Raw genomic sequence first — 15,869 nt, forward strand, 5'->3', positions numbered from 1 at the left:
GGTGCCACACATAGCGGGATTGGGGATGAGGGGTGCCACGCATACCGGGATTGGGGATGAGGAGTGCCACGCATACCGGGATTGGTAATGAGGGGTGATACCAGGATTGGGGATGAGGGGTGCCATGCATACCGGGATTGGGGAAGAGGGGTGCCATGCATACCGGGATTTGTAATGAGGGGTGATACCAGGATTGGGGATAAGGGGTGCCATGCATACCGGGATTGGGGATGAGGGGTGATACCAGGATTGGGGATGAGGGGTGCCATGCATACCGGGATTGGGGATGAGGGGTGCCATGCATACCGGGATTGGTAATGAGGGGTGATACCGGGATTAGGGATGAGGGGTGATACCGGGATTGGGAATGAGGGGTGCCATGCATACCGGGATTGGGGATGAGGGGTGCCATGCATACCGGGATTGGGGATGAGGGGTGCCATGCATACCGGGATTGGGGATGAGGGGTGCCATGCATACCGGGATTGGGGATGAGGGGTGCCATGCATACCGGGATTGGGGATGAGGGGTGCCATGCATACCGGGATTGGGGATGAGGGGTGCCATGCATACCGGGATTGGGGATGAGGGGTGCCATGCATACCGGGATTGGTAATGAGCGGTGATACCAGGATTGGGGATGAGGGGTGCCGTGCATACCGGGATTGGGGATGAGGGGTGCCATGCATACCGGGATTGGTAATGAGGGGTGATACCGGGATTAGGGATGAGGGGTGATACCGGGATTGGGGATGAGGGGTGCCCTGCATACCGGGATTGGGAATGAGGGGTGCCCTGCATACCGGGATTGGGGATGAGGGGTGCCCTGCATACCGGGATTGGGGATGAGGGGTGCCATGCATACCGGGATTGGGGATGAGGGGTGCCATGCATACCGGGATTGGGGATGAGGGGTGCCATGCATACCGGGATTGGGGATGAGGGGTGCCATGCATACCGGGATTGGGAATCAGGGATGATACCAGGATTGGGGATGAGGAGTGCTATGCATACCGGGATTGGGGATGAGGGGTGCCATGCATACCGAGATTGGGGATGAGGGGTGCCATGCATACCGGGATTGGGGATGAGGGGTGCTATGCATACCGGGATTGGGGATGAGGGGTGCCATGCATACCAGGATAGGATGGTGGGGACAGGATGGGGTCAGCACAAATACCAGGAGGGGGGCAGCACATAACAGCATGGGAGACCATATACCAATAAAAATGCTCGCCACCCGGGCATAGAACGGGCTCAATAGCTAGTGTACAGTATATGACTACGAGCCCATAGCCTTTGATGGCTAATAGTTTGGCAATGAAATGTTAATATTCCACACCTGAAGATAAACAAAAAAATGCAGACTACCCCTCAGTATACGTTTTGTGCATTTGTTTAAATAGCACATATATAGGCATACAGCAGCGTAAGCCTGGAGCATAAGTTTGATCCGGAGGCACCATTTTAAACAATCCCACAGAACGTAATCAATAAGCAAATTGTTGATTAACTTAAATCTGTAAAGTTTGAGACTTTCACTGAAAAAGACAGTTCCTGATATGTTGGTATAATATCGTCTTAAACATGTTTTTTTTCCAGAGTATATAAATGTGCTCTCTAATCACTATAGCTTTTTCAGTCATACTTTATTCTTTAAATGTTTGAAAGGACCAAGTGTCTGTCTTAATCCCCTGGAAGGAATAGCACAATGGTTAAATGCAGTTATAAACTACAGTGAATGCATTAAATGACATTAAGAGATTGAAAGGAGATGGAATTCAGTTTGGTCATTTCAAGTCTCCTGCTGTTCACAAACTGAATGTATGGCAGGAGGATATTATTTGTGACTGGTCTTGAATTACAGCGCAAGTCTGCTCCTGTCAATCACCATCCAGAACACAGTAAAGGGAAAGTGATTATGAGTGGCAATTAGGCCATTATAGGCCCAACTGACTGCAAACTGCTCCTGAATGTAACCTACATCTAAAGAAGGCTGATCTTACTATATACTGCATGTGACAATATTTTCTCTGCCACCTTTCACAAATTTCAATATGTGGCCAAAGACCACGTTTTAGACTCAATCATTAATTCACACATTTAGCAAAATCTAAAGAGTGTGGAAACTATCATTAGTCTGCTAGAGTTGCTAAAAAAGAAGTGAATAAGATAATTATTGACTTATTTTATAGTAAAAAATGGGTCTTTGCTACGATTGCTCTTCAAACGGTATGTATTAGTTGATTAGTGTCCACTGAGAAAGACCATTATTTTTAAATATAAAAATAGATTTAGTTGCTGGAGACTAAGAAAGGAACCAGGAAGGGTTGGTGACTTGCAGCGTCTTTAAATGGGAATTCTAAAATGCCTGGATGATAGTTGTGTCTTTCAGCACAACCAAGTTAGTGAGCATATACAGCACAAATTTCTGTCCAAATATTTTTCCGACTTTTTTGCTTTCTCAGTTCTTTCCATTTATTGAAACTTTCACCATACCTAACAAATGACGAGTCTTGAGGTCAAATTTTTAATGAGGCCATAATACTAACATGTATTGTTAGTAAAATCAAATTATATTGTTAAGTTTATTCTGGGACAGTTTAAGAGGACCTTTCACCAAATCTTTTAAGTTGAACTTGAGACACACTCTAGCAATGGCAGCAGGGCAAAATTAAATGTTTTGGAATTGTTTTTTTTTTGAATTTTGCATCTCCATTGCTGAGATATTGTCATTCAAAGTATGTGGCACCTAATGAGTTAATTTCCATTAAGTTCAGGTAAGCGTTATCAAAGAGCTATCACTGGGGGCATGTACTTCTTCTTTCCTTCTTGGATGACAGTTCCCAATAATAAGCAACTCAGCACCCTCCATTGCTCAGAACAGACTCCTCTTGTGTGAGACATATAATGACAGACAGCCCTGATACCCTGATTTTTTGGACTGACATTGTGCATGATTAGAAAGTGCTGGGAATAGAGCATAGACAACTAACATCTTTCACATAAGGTCACAGAGGTCAGTGTGGGGGAAGGGGAAGCATAGCTAAGTTTAGCTGTGTCACATAACAAACCCTTCTATCAGGTAACCTCCTCTCATAGTATTGTCACCTTTGCTGTACTTCTCCTTCCTCCACACAGTATGTCCCCTAGACATAAATATTCACACTTATGTTTGTTTTGCTGACAGCAACTTGTAATCTCTCTGCAGTGAGATCAGGCTGTCTGTCATTACATGTCACACTGCAGGAGTCTGTTCTGAGCTATTGTGGGGCATGTGCTTTCTCCTGAATGTGACTATCATCCTGCTTATAATTGGTCAGTATCATACAGAAGTACACAACCCCAGTGAAAACCAGCTGATAACGCCCACTTAGTACTTTGATTGCTATTCTCTGCAACAGAGAGGCAAAATAAAAAAATAAAAACTTTTACTCTGCTCTGTAGCCATTACATCGTGAGTCTAGTTCAACATAAAAAAATTGGTAAAAGGTCCTCATTAAGCAAGATAGAAAGCTAGCAATATTATAATGGGCCAACCAAATAATAATACACAGATTTGTCCATCTCTAAATTTTCTCTTGCTTTAAGATATGTCAAGATAACTGGTGTGAGATTACCAACTTTGAAAAAAATTGCATTACTCATAATGCCTGACATATGTTTGTCATTTCGTTTCACTTATCTGTACCTTGAGCCAAAGGTGGAAGGATCAATCTATATACAGTGTCAGATTGGCTTCCTTAAATCCACCTCCCATCTATACAGAATGTGTGCAGTGCTTGTCTACTTTCATTTTTCATCAATCTAACATCTAGGATGACTAGCAGAAAGTTTTGCAGTTGTTGAACAATCTAATCAAACAAGTTGGGTTTCAACCTGTTAAATCTTGTTGCTTCCTTAAGATAGCACAAGATTCTCCTACACATTTCTTCTCCCACCATAAAAATGTCAATCCTAATTGGCTATCCAAACAAGCATGCTTATGACTGGTAAACAGGGCAAATATGTCACGATAATGGCCAGCTTTACATACACAAGGTTGACAGATGGCACAGGATGTGAACGCAGAGAAATGTGAATACCTGAGTGACCAGAGACAGCTCTTGATGGTGTTCAATAATACCAAGGTGCCAAGTTCTTGCCACAACTTATAGGATAAAGCGCAGTTCAGCACAAACAGTTGATGTAACAATTGTAATACTGTGCAGACTGAGTGAAGAGGAACAGTTATAAAACTTAGATCTGTATTATCAAGCCTTATATACTCAAACGTAATTTTGGAAGGATCAGCCAGCCATTGATGTCAATGATGGGGATTTTGATGTCTAGACCCTCCCCTGACAGCAGATGTTGTGGGGATTGCATGCCTCTTAAAAGCCAAATGATCTGTTCTGCTTTGCAAGCAAATTCAAATTAATGGAATAACAATGTAGAGAAAAGATATGTGGATTTCAACATACCTGATCCTTTTGTTCTGAATGAGCTTATTTCCCTCTCCTTATTGGGATCCAAGGGGTAAGGTTTCTTCTTGTGGAGAGGGACAAGCCAGGTCTGACATGCCAGTATGAGGAGACTTAAAGGGGTTTTCCCATGAACAAAAGTTTATTTTAATCAATGGCTGACCGTGTACGGAACATGGTCTGATCATACCATATCTCCTGGGCAGGGGAGGAAGCAAAAGATAATACAGACATTACAGCAGGGGATCACAGCTGATTCTTTTTGTGAGGTAAAACATTTCACTGTCTGTTTTTAAACAATGTTTTACCTCACAGAAAGACTCAGCTGTGATCCCGTGCTGTAATGTCTGTATTGTCTTTTGCTTCCTCCCCTGCCCAGGAGATGTGGTATGATCAGATCATGTTCTGTACATGGTCAGACACAGCCATTGATTAGAATGAACTTTTGTTCATGGGAAAACCCTTTACGAACACATGCATGCTCAACCAGAGCGTTCTTGTGTATGGGGGGTTCATCTGACACTTATATAATGTTTATGGCTAGCTTAAGCATCCATGCACATGGCATGGAATACATTACCTGTCAATTTTAAGAAAATTCAATTATCTAAAGAAAAGGTTCAAAAGTTTCAAACATGGCTGGCAAATGACGCTTGTAATGTTGCATGGATCATCTAAGGATAATCACTCGATAATAAATAATCCTGAAATTAGAACACTACTGAAAAATAGATTAAATAGGATCTAAAGGCTTCTATAAAACATTTAATATGTGGGACAGCAAAAATATATAATAAACATCTTTATAATACATGTATGATTTAATATATGGAATAACATTTTCGATGGCTAGAATATAAAAAAAACGTACAAAATGTTTCCTTTTGAGCCAAAAATAGTATTGCATGCCCAGCCTCTTACAACCTAAATTATTTGTTCTTCCTTGTAAGCAAATTCATCGTAGTGGAATAATGATGTAGCATAAAGATATGTAGAGCAGTGCTACAATCTATGCAGAAAGGTGGACTCATTTTTTTGGCGGGTAATGTTATTGGGTAAAATTGGGAACTGATGATGAGTCGCTGTGAAGCCTTTGTGATTGTTCAGGATGCATTGTTGGCCAAACAAAGAATGAGGACACAAGTTTGGCTCAGGACAGCAACGGATAAAACTGTTCGGACGAATGGCGGGCTCCTGCCGACATGACTACTTGTTGACACTGAAAGGATTTCACAACAAGTGAGCAGAAACAGAAACGATTCTGTTCTCTGAGGCTATTAGCTGCGAAGTGTGGCAGTGCAGCGGTCAGTGCTGATGTCTTTCCTTGCTAATGAGTTCTGAATGCCCCATTAAACTGGGATACTATAGGACCAGAGCCATTAGGACAATAGTATGCATGAATGACTGCCCCAATGCCGATTGGATGACCAAATGAATGAAGCAACTGGTAACACTCAGGCTTAAGCAGAGTTGACAGTCCAGTTAAATGATCCTTTATTAGGATCTTAGAGAGATAACATTTCACATCAGCCCATAATGTCAAGATGTTAACCTAAATATCTCTCTTTATCTGCTGATTATTTCTTCAGCTGTTTGATTCCTTTTTATTACTTTTACATAATGTACCGCATTAATCTTATATACACTACATATTGAGACTGTTACAAGGCCACACTAGAAATTGGAAATCATTTAAACTAAGGAAAACAGATTTGTGTACATTCAAGCAAAGATCACTGTTCATTTTTACATCGACACAATGACAAGAACACATAGGCTATGGCCACGCATCATGTTTTTTTTTGCGTCACTAATCTGCAGCAAAACCTGATCTCTCAAGGGAGGTTTGCTGCAGATTTTTCTTGCAGTTTTGGTGCTTTTTGATGCGTTTTGTTGCATTTTTCTGCATTTTTTTAGCATTTTTTTCACTATCCTTCTGTCTCTTTTTATACATGTACATAAAGTTCTGTGAAAAAAGAAAACCATTCTATTTTGGCATCAAAAACGCTGAAAAAACGCTTAAAAAATGCTGAAACAAATTTTGATGCGTTTTTGGTGCATTTTTTCTGCATTATTTCACCACCCATTACTTCCTATGGGTGAAAAAACTCTGAAAAACGCTGAAAGAAGTGACATGCTCTATTTTCCAAAAAAACATGTAAGGCACAACGTCCTGAAAAAAAAACATGATGTGTGAACTAAGAATTCTGGAATCTCATAGACTTTGCTGGTACTGCAAAAGGCAGCTGAAAATTTACATAAAAAAAGCATCAAAAAACGCTGAAAAAAACATGATCTGTGAACATAGCCATACATGTCATTATGATAATACTTCCTATATACACTGCTCAAAAAAATAAAGGGAACACTCAAATAACACATCCTAGATTTGTATGAATGAAATATTCCCATTGAATACTTTGTTCTGTACAAAGTTGAATGTGCTGACAACAAAATCATACAAAAATAATCAATGGAAATCAAATTTATTAACCAATGGAGGCCTGGATTTGGAGTCACCCCCAAAATTAAAGTGGAAAAACACACTACAGGCTGATCCAACTTTGATGTAATGTCAAAATGAGGCTCAGTATTGTGTGTGGCTTCCACGTGCCTGTATGACCTCCCTACAACGCCTGGGCATGCTCCTGATGAGGTTGTGGATGGTCTCCTGTGGGATCTCCTCCCAGACCTGGACTAAAGCATCCGCCAACTCCTGGACAGTCTGTGGTGCAATGTGACGTTGGTGGATGGAGAGAGACATGATGTCCCAGATGTGTTCAATCGGATTCAGGTCTGGGGAACGGGCGGGCCAGTCCATAGCTTCAATGCCTTCATCTTGCAGGAACTGCTGACACACTCCAACAACATGAGGTCTGACATTGTCCTGCATTAGGAGGAACCCAGGGCCAACCGCACCAGCATATGGTCTCACAAGGGGTCTGAGGATCTCATCTCGGTACCTAATGGCAGTCAAGGTACCTCTGGCGAGCACATGGAGGGCTGTGCGGCCTTCCAAAGAAATGCCACCCCACACCATTACTGACTGACACCATCACTGCCAAACTGGTCATGCTGAAGGATGTTGCAGGCAGCAGATCGCTCTCCACGGCATCTACAGACTCTGTCACTTCTGTCACATGTGCTCAGTGTGAACCTGCTTTCATCTGTGAAGAGCACAGGGTGCCAGTGGCGACTTTGCCAATCCTGGTGTTCTGTGGCAAATGAAAAGTGTCCTGCACGGTGTTGTGCTGTGAGCACAAGCCCCATCTGTGGTCGTCGGACCTTCATACCACCCTCATGGAGTCGGTTTCTAACCGTTTGTGCAGACACATGCACATTTGTGGCCTGCTGGATGTCATTTTGCAGGGCTCTGGCAGTGCTCCTCCTGTTCCTCCTTGCACAAAGGCGGAGGTAGCGGTCCTGCTGCTGGGTTGTTTCGTTCCTACGGCCCCCTCCACGTCTCCTGGTGTACTGGCCTGTCTCCTGGTAGTGCCTCCAGCCTCTGGACACTACGCTGACAGACACAGCAAACTTTCTTGCCACAGCTCGCATTGATGTGCCATCCTGGATGAGCTGCACTACCTGTGCAACTTCTGTGGGTTGTAGAGTCCGTCTCATGCTACCACAAGTGTGAAAGCACAACCAGCATTCAAAAGTGACCAAAACATCAGCCAGAAAGCATTGGTACTGAGATGTGGTCTGTGGTCCCCACCTGCAGAACCACTCCTTTATTGAGTGTGTCTTGATAATTGCCAATAATCTCCATCTATTGTCTATTCCATTTGCACAACAGCATGTGAAATTGATTGTCAATCAGTGTTGCTTCCTAAGTGGGCAGTTTGATTTCACAGAAGTTTGATTTACTTGGAGTTATATTCTGTTGTTTAAGTGTTCCCTTTATTTTTTTGAGCAGTGTATGTTGCATTAATAATATCATCTTCCTAAACTAAAAGTGTTATTAAATGATTTTAAGAACCCTTCATTTTTACCCCATTCTTATGTTCAATGTGTTCTTCTCTGAGTACTCCCTATTGTTTCCTCTCGTGCCATTTTTCTGAAGTTCTATGATTTTTGTGCAGTGTCTCACATACATACTTGTGTATCAAAAAGCTGCAATATATTCTGTACTCATACAAAAAAAAGCATCTTGAAACACTGTAGGTAACGGGATATATTAAAGGGATTCCCAGCTTTGGCTGATCCCTATTAGAGGGGTCTCAACAATAAACAGATCACAAAGAGTACTATTGCTGTTATCCTTAGCACTTAGTTTTGATCTCTGGGAAAACCTGTCAGTAAGTGTTTACATTTCCTGAGGTGCAACCAAAAGGGAAAAGCAAGTATACAAGGAAGTAGTGTCAATTCAAATCAATGGGTTGCCTGTGTAATACAGGACAGGTTCAACAGAGTGAGAGAGGGTGTTTTTAATCACTCTCCATGGTGGTCAAGAGATGAGGATCCTAAAAAAGGGATCTACTACTAGCAATAACCCAGAATTTCCTGTTTGGGTACTTGAAAATGGGTTTTCCATGCAAAACAACTCCTCTAACAGACATTCTCCAAAGGTCTCTATTACCAGTAGGTGCACACAATATTAAAATATAGTGTGTCATGAGATTATCAATAACCAATGGCAATGTTAGATCTATGCAAGATGCTCTCTTTATCCCCGGCCTCAATCTTGTCTTGCAAACAGCTGTGACTATGAACCAATGGTGGTGACTTCAATAGTAGGTTTAGGCATTTCCTGTGTACATAATTGTCAGTCAAATGCATACCTAGTTTGCCATGAACACTAGTTTTGTAACCCACGACATACACTAATTCCCCTTAGTAATAGATATGATCCTCAAAAAAAAGTAGGAAAATGGATTATGACTATTTGCTATGCGTTAGTAGCACATGGAGCACTACGTGTCTTGGATCAGTGGCCACATAGCAAATTTGGACACTAAAATACTAGAGTTCAGATCCATATTGAGTCTCTGTTGTCTTATTTCCAACAAAAATGTGTAATGACAAATCAGATGCTCACCAAACAAGCATTTTTAGTAATTGGTATACATCAAGAGAAGGAAATCACCAGGACTATCCACAGGCAATAACTGCAAACAAATCCTTCAGTCTTGGGCAGGAGTTTAGAATTCAGTTAGATTAGGATTACAAGGTGCTCAACAGTGAAGTGATAGAAAGAGTGATTTAGAATATATATATATCCCACTGCACTCACCAGATATCCATTTCATTGTGTTTATTCAGAAATTAGAGGAAACTGGGGGAGTCGTACCAAGACACCATACAACCGTTTCACGTGTACAACATGCTTTCTCCAGGTCTTCAGGAAGCATCCCTAGGTTATCTTGGAATATTACTATTCCTCAGTGTTCGGCAATTTATGAATAAACACAATTAAATGGATATCAGGTGAGTGCTGTGGGATATATAGTCTGAACCATTGGAGCTTTAGTAATTGACATAACATATACATTTGAACCAAAAAAACATAAACATTAGGCAAAACCTTAAAAATGTGTTTTGCTTTTTTGAAAGTATATTGGAATAAGACGTGTCATTTACCGACTGGCAGGTTTGCTATTAATTGCATGACCAAAGAGTAGTTTGAAGATCCTTTGTAAGTGTTACTGTATTACTATTTTAACACTTTTTATTTTGTTTTTACAAAATAGCAAAACGTTTTAATAAAATCAATATGATCTATGCACTCTATATTATGTGCAGATACAATACATAAAACACTCATCATATCATCCCATCATACTGTATGTTGCGAGCATATGCAGAATTGCATTCTTCTAGTTATAAAACCTTAAGGAATTACAGTCACTTTAGATTTCACAGTACAGGAGCCCTGTAGGCATGGAATGAATGCTTTGGTTACTTTTAAGATGTGTGAAGTCAGGTCACTAGGGAGCTCCTGTTAATGTTGGCCAATTGGGTCATAAGCACAAAACAGGATTCTCCTTTCTGTCTCTTGTGCGGCTCAGCCCATCTGCTCTTTTCTAACCATATGCTATACAATAAGCTGAGACTGAAGAAATTCTGCTTTCATGTATCTGAATGTTGTATGCATTGAAGGTCTAAAGGAATACTGTTCCTTTGAAGTATTTGTGTTTTGTAGCAAATATGCAAAGAGTTAATATTTACTGTCATATCTTTGTCTAATGCAATTATGTGGAATGGACTTTTATCATGCTTCAAAATTCTAGTTCACTCTCTGAAACTAAACTAAGGTCGATAAAAAAAAATACATTTATAAAACCCGAGTGGTTCTAGGAATCGTAGCAAGCTTAGATTTTCTTTCTATTGTTTTTAATAGACAATTATTCTTACTAATATTGTTATTATTATTTGCTCATATAAAGCAGTAGCCAGACTGTACACTAAAGGGGTTGTCCGGTCCAAATCGATAAGTCTGCAGTCACTCTGTGTAGCTGCAGACTTATGAATTTCCCCAGGGCACAGACTGTGCGCTGCGGGGATTCATTGGTTTCAGACCCAGGAATGGAGGATATGTATGAGTTATATATACCCTCGGCCTCGCTGCATACACTTGTATTGAGTGAGGCCACGCCCTCTAGTCATCCATGCCCACTAGAGGGCAGCGTCTCTAGACGGGGAGCGGCCTTAGCTCAAGACAAGTGTATAGAGCGAGGCCACGCCCACCGGACGGGGATCTACATAACTCATACATACCCTCCATTCCTGGGTCTGAAACCGGCGAATCCCGGCAGTGCACACTGCATATGTTGGGGAAATTCATAAGTCTGAAGTCACACAGAGTGACTGCAGACTTATCGGTTTGGACCGGACAATCCCTTTAAGGCCTTGTACACATGTCCATATGTGGCTCAATACAACCACTGCGTAATATTTAGCCATAATTATCCTGCTGTTCCCCAGTATGCCTTGTTATGGATGAAACTTGGACATACACAACCCCATACAAGAGGGCACTATATTTCCTTTCGCATGACCCTTATGTTCTGCTCCATAAATAAATAATTTAAATATATACTTTGAACATTACTATTTATCTATTTATTAAAAAAAAAAAGGTATAAATTTGCACATAAAATGGGTTTTACGCTGGACTGGGCTGGGCTGAGGCCTGTCATGTGACTGGCTCCGTGCGCGGCTCCATTTGTTCTTCCGCATTGGTATTAATATGAACTAGACTGGGATTTTTTTTCACATTTTTTTTCACATGGGCCAACAGACATCCATTTTTTTAAAATGACCAATTTTTATTATATTTCTATCAGTGTTTGCTCAGCGTGTCAATAGTGTACCATCGATTTTTCTTCTACAGTAACAAACTAATGAAGATTTTCTAGCTTCTGTTAAACAATCAGTGAAAACCAGACAGCTTTAGGATGCAACTAGGATACCATGAGTTTGCTGTGCCAGTTTTACCCTGACCCATAGACTTGGATGCGTGTGTTTAAACCATGTCTGGATTTTCTTTTTTTTCTGTACTCTCGGTCTGCAAAAAATTATGGACATGTGAACAGCCCCATATACTATACTGGGTATGTGTTTTATCTGTGAAAATAACTGATAGAACATGTACATGAAACACGGCCATCTGAATAAGGCCTTGTGGGCATAACTTGCCGTGTTAGTGAGGGACGGAGAGCCTGTTTAAATTTGGCGCCAATCAGCACAGCAGTGTTTAAATTTTGCGCCAATATCGCTGATTGGTCGTGGCCGGTGGCCGCGACCAATCAGCACAGTGGTTTTTAAATTTGGCGACAATATCGCTGATTGGTCACGGCCGCGACCAATCAGCGAACCGTGTTAGTGAGGGACGGAGAGCCTGTTTAAATTTGACGCCAATCAGCACAGCAGTGTTTAAATTTGGCGCCAATATCGCTGATTGGTCATGGCCGGCGGCTGCGACCAATCAGCACAGTGGTTTTTAAATTTGGCGCCAATATCGCTGATTGGTCGTGGCCTGCGGGCGAGATAATCAGCACAGCGGTGTTTAAATTTTGCGCCAATATCGCTGATTGGTCGTGGCCGGTGGCCGCGACCAATCAGCACAGTGGTTTTTAAATTTGGCGACAATATCGCTGATTGGTCACGGCCGCGACCAATCAGCGAACCGTGTTAGTGAGGGACGGAGAGCCTGTTTAAATTTGACGCCAATCAGCACAGCAGTGTTTAAATTTGGCGCCAATATCGCTGATTGGTCATGGCCGGCGGCTGCGACCAATCAGCACAGTGGTTTTTAAATTTGGCGCCAATATCGCTGATTGGTCGTGGCCTGCGGGCGCGACCAATTAGCACAGCGGTGTTTAAATTTGGCGCCAATATCGCTGATTGGTCGTGGCCGGCGGCCGCGACCAATCAGCGATCCGTGTTAGTGAGGGACGGAGAGCCTGTTTAAATTTGGCGCCAATCAGCACAGCAGTGTTTAAATTTGGCACCAATATCGCTGATTGGTCGCGGGCTTTAAATATGTAAAAAAAGAGCACCAATGCCCATTAAAATACACCCAATCTGGGCATAGTGAATGTGTGGCTTGTGTAGGTAACGGTAATAGAATTCATAATGAAAGAGAATAGTATTGAATCAATGTAATTAGTGAATGTGCTCTTAATATATAACACTAACCAAAATGTATTTAAAAACAGTGCCTGTGGAGTCAGTACCAAAGAAATTAGTTGTTTTAGTAGGTACCCCTCGTTTAATGAAAGAAAAACCCACAATGGTCACAGAAATAACTTGAATCTGACAAAAGTAATAAATTAAAAATCTATGAAAATGAACAAACAAAAGGCAGACATTGCTTTTCAACCCTGCTTCCACAGAATTTTTAAAAAAATCAAACTCTAGGCCTGGACAGAAATGATGGTTCTTCTTAACTTAATATTTTGTTGAACAACCTTTTGGGGCAATCACTGCAATCAAACGATTCCTGTAACTTTCAATGAGACTTCTGCACCTCTCGACAGGTATTTTGGCCCACTCCTCATGAGCAAACTGCTCCAGTTGTCTTGTGTTTGAAGGTTGCCTTTTCCAGACGGCATGTTTCAGCTCTTTCCAAAGATGCTCAATAGGATTTAGGTCAGGGCTCATAGAAGGCCACTTCAGAATAGTTCAATATTTTCCTCTTGGCCATTCTTGGATGTTTTTAGCTGTGTGTTTTGGGTCATTATCCTGTTGCAAGACTCATGATCTGAGACTGAGACCAAGCTTTCTGACACTGGGCAGCACATTTCTCCCATAATAGTCTTGAGATTTCATTGTACCCTGCACAGATTCAAGACACCCTGTGCCAGATGCAGCAAAGCAGCCCCAGAACATAACATAGCCTCCTCCATGTTTCACAGTAGGAACAGTGTTCTTTTCTTGATATGCTTCATTTTTCCATCTGTGAACATAGAGCTGATGTGCCTTGCCAAAAACTTCCACTTTTTGTCTCATCTGTCCATAGGACATTCTCCCAGAAGCTTTGTGGTTTGTCAACATGTAGTTTGGCAAATTCCAGTCTGATTTTTTTTCAACAATGGTGTTCTCCTTGGTCGTCTCCCATGAAGTCCACTTTGGATCAAACAATGACGGATGGTGCGTTCTGACACTAATGTTCCTTGAGCTTGAAATTCACCTTTAATCTCTTTAGAAGTTATTCTGGGCTCTTTTGTTACCATTCATATTATCCGTCTCTTTGATTTGTCATCAATTTTCCTCCTGTGGCCACGTCCGGGGAGATTAGCTACAGTCCCATGGATCTTACATTTCTGAATAATATGTGCAACTGTAGTCATAGGAACATCAAGCTGCTTGGAGATGGTCTTATAACCTTTACCTTTAACATGCTTGTCTATAATTTTCTTTCTAATCTCCTGAGACAACTCTTTCCTCTGGTCCATGTTGAGTGTGGTACACACCATGTCACCAAACAGCACAGTGAGTATCTGTAGCCCTATATACAGGCCCACTGACTGATTACAAGATTGCATACACCTGTGATGCTAATTAGTGGACACAACTTGATTTAAAATGTCCCTTTTGTCACATTATTTTCAGGGGTACCATCATTTCTGTCCAGGCCTATTTCATGAGTTTATTTTTTTTTTAATTCTGTGGAAGCAGGGTTGAAAAGCAATGTCTGACTTTCATTTGTTAATTTTCATAGATTTTTAATTTATTATTACTTTTGTCAGATTCAAGTTATTTCTGTGACCATTGTGGGTTTTTCTTTCATTAAACGAGGGGTGCAAACAATTTTGAACACGTGTGTATATGTGATCATGCAAGAGGAATTGTGACAGTATGCGCAATACTGGCCAATGAACGCTTTCTTCACCAGACTGATGAGAGCGCTCACTGGCTGCTGGCTCTGGCTCCTGCATGGCGCATCCCAATGGTGAGTACTCACCTGTAGCCAGGGGCCCAGGCAGCATAGCATACAGGGGTGGGGACAATAGTGGAGGAAAAGCAGAACTTACTGTATGTATTCTGATTCCTCCATTGTTTCATTCCGAGCAGCATCTGTCAGAGAAGAGGTCGGGGGAGGAGGGCTCACTGCACGGGGAAGCACAGGACAGCACTGCAGCAGGGAGTTGCTCTAATTATACCGCGTCACCATCACCCACAGTGGTTTCTGCAGCCCTCTCAAGCTGATCTCTGCGCTATGTGGCTGACCAGTTACTGTGGCTGAACAGCTATACAGTTTATCTGAACACCTGATATAGATTAGTACTTGTATGTGTGCTTATGTATATACTAGATGGTGGCCCGATTCTAATGCATCGGGTATTCTAGAATATGTATGCGGCCAACCGGGCGCGACCAATCAGCGAACCGTGTTAGTGAGGACCGGGGAGCGGCGCTGCCTGTGCGGCTAGCATCGGTCATCTCCCGGCTGCGTCGCTGCTGATCTCCCGATGGTGGCCTGTGTGTTTCAAATATGGCGCCAAGAACCGAGAAGCGGTGTTTTAAATTTCGCGACCATAATTGGTCGCGGCCGGGCGGGTGCGACCGATCAGTGAAGCGTGTTTCAAATCCGGTGCCAATTCGCGGCCGGACTGCGCTCGTTGCTGATTGGTGGCAGCCACCGGCTGCGACCAATCAGGACAGCGGTGTTTTGTTAGTGAGGACTGGGGAGCGGCGCTGCCTGTGCGTGTACTTCCGCTGCTAACGGCCGCCAACTTGTTCTGAAATCCCGCGTCGCTGATTGGCCGCGGCCGGACCAATCAGCGATGTGGGATTTCCTGGACAGACAGACAGATGGGATAAGCCGATTATATAGTAGATGTGTGTGTATGTGAGTGTATGTATATATGTGTGTGTGTATATGTATACATGGTATGTGTGTATGTATACATGGTATGTGTATGCATGCATGGTATATGAATGTGTATGTAAGGTACAGTA

This window comes from Phyllobates terribilis, unplaced genomic scaffold (genome assembly GCF_046119375.1).
Source record: "Phyllobates terribilis strain yellow unplaced genomic scaffold, ASM4611937v1 Scaffold_11__3_contigs__length_659146591, whole genome shotgun sequence".
NCBI classification, from domain to species: domain Eukaryota; kingdom Metazoa; phylum Chordata; class Amphibia; order Anura; family Dendrobatidae; genus Phyllobates; species Phyllobates terribilis.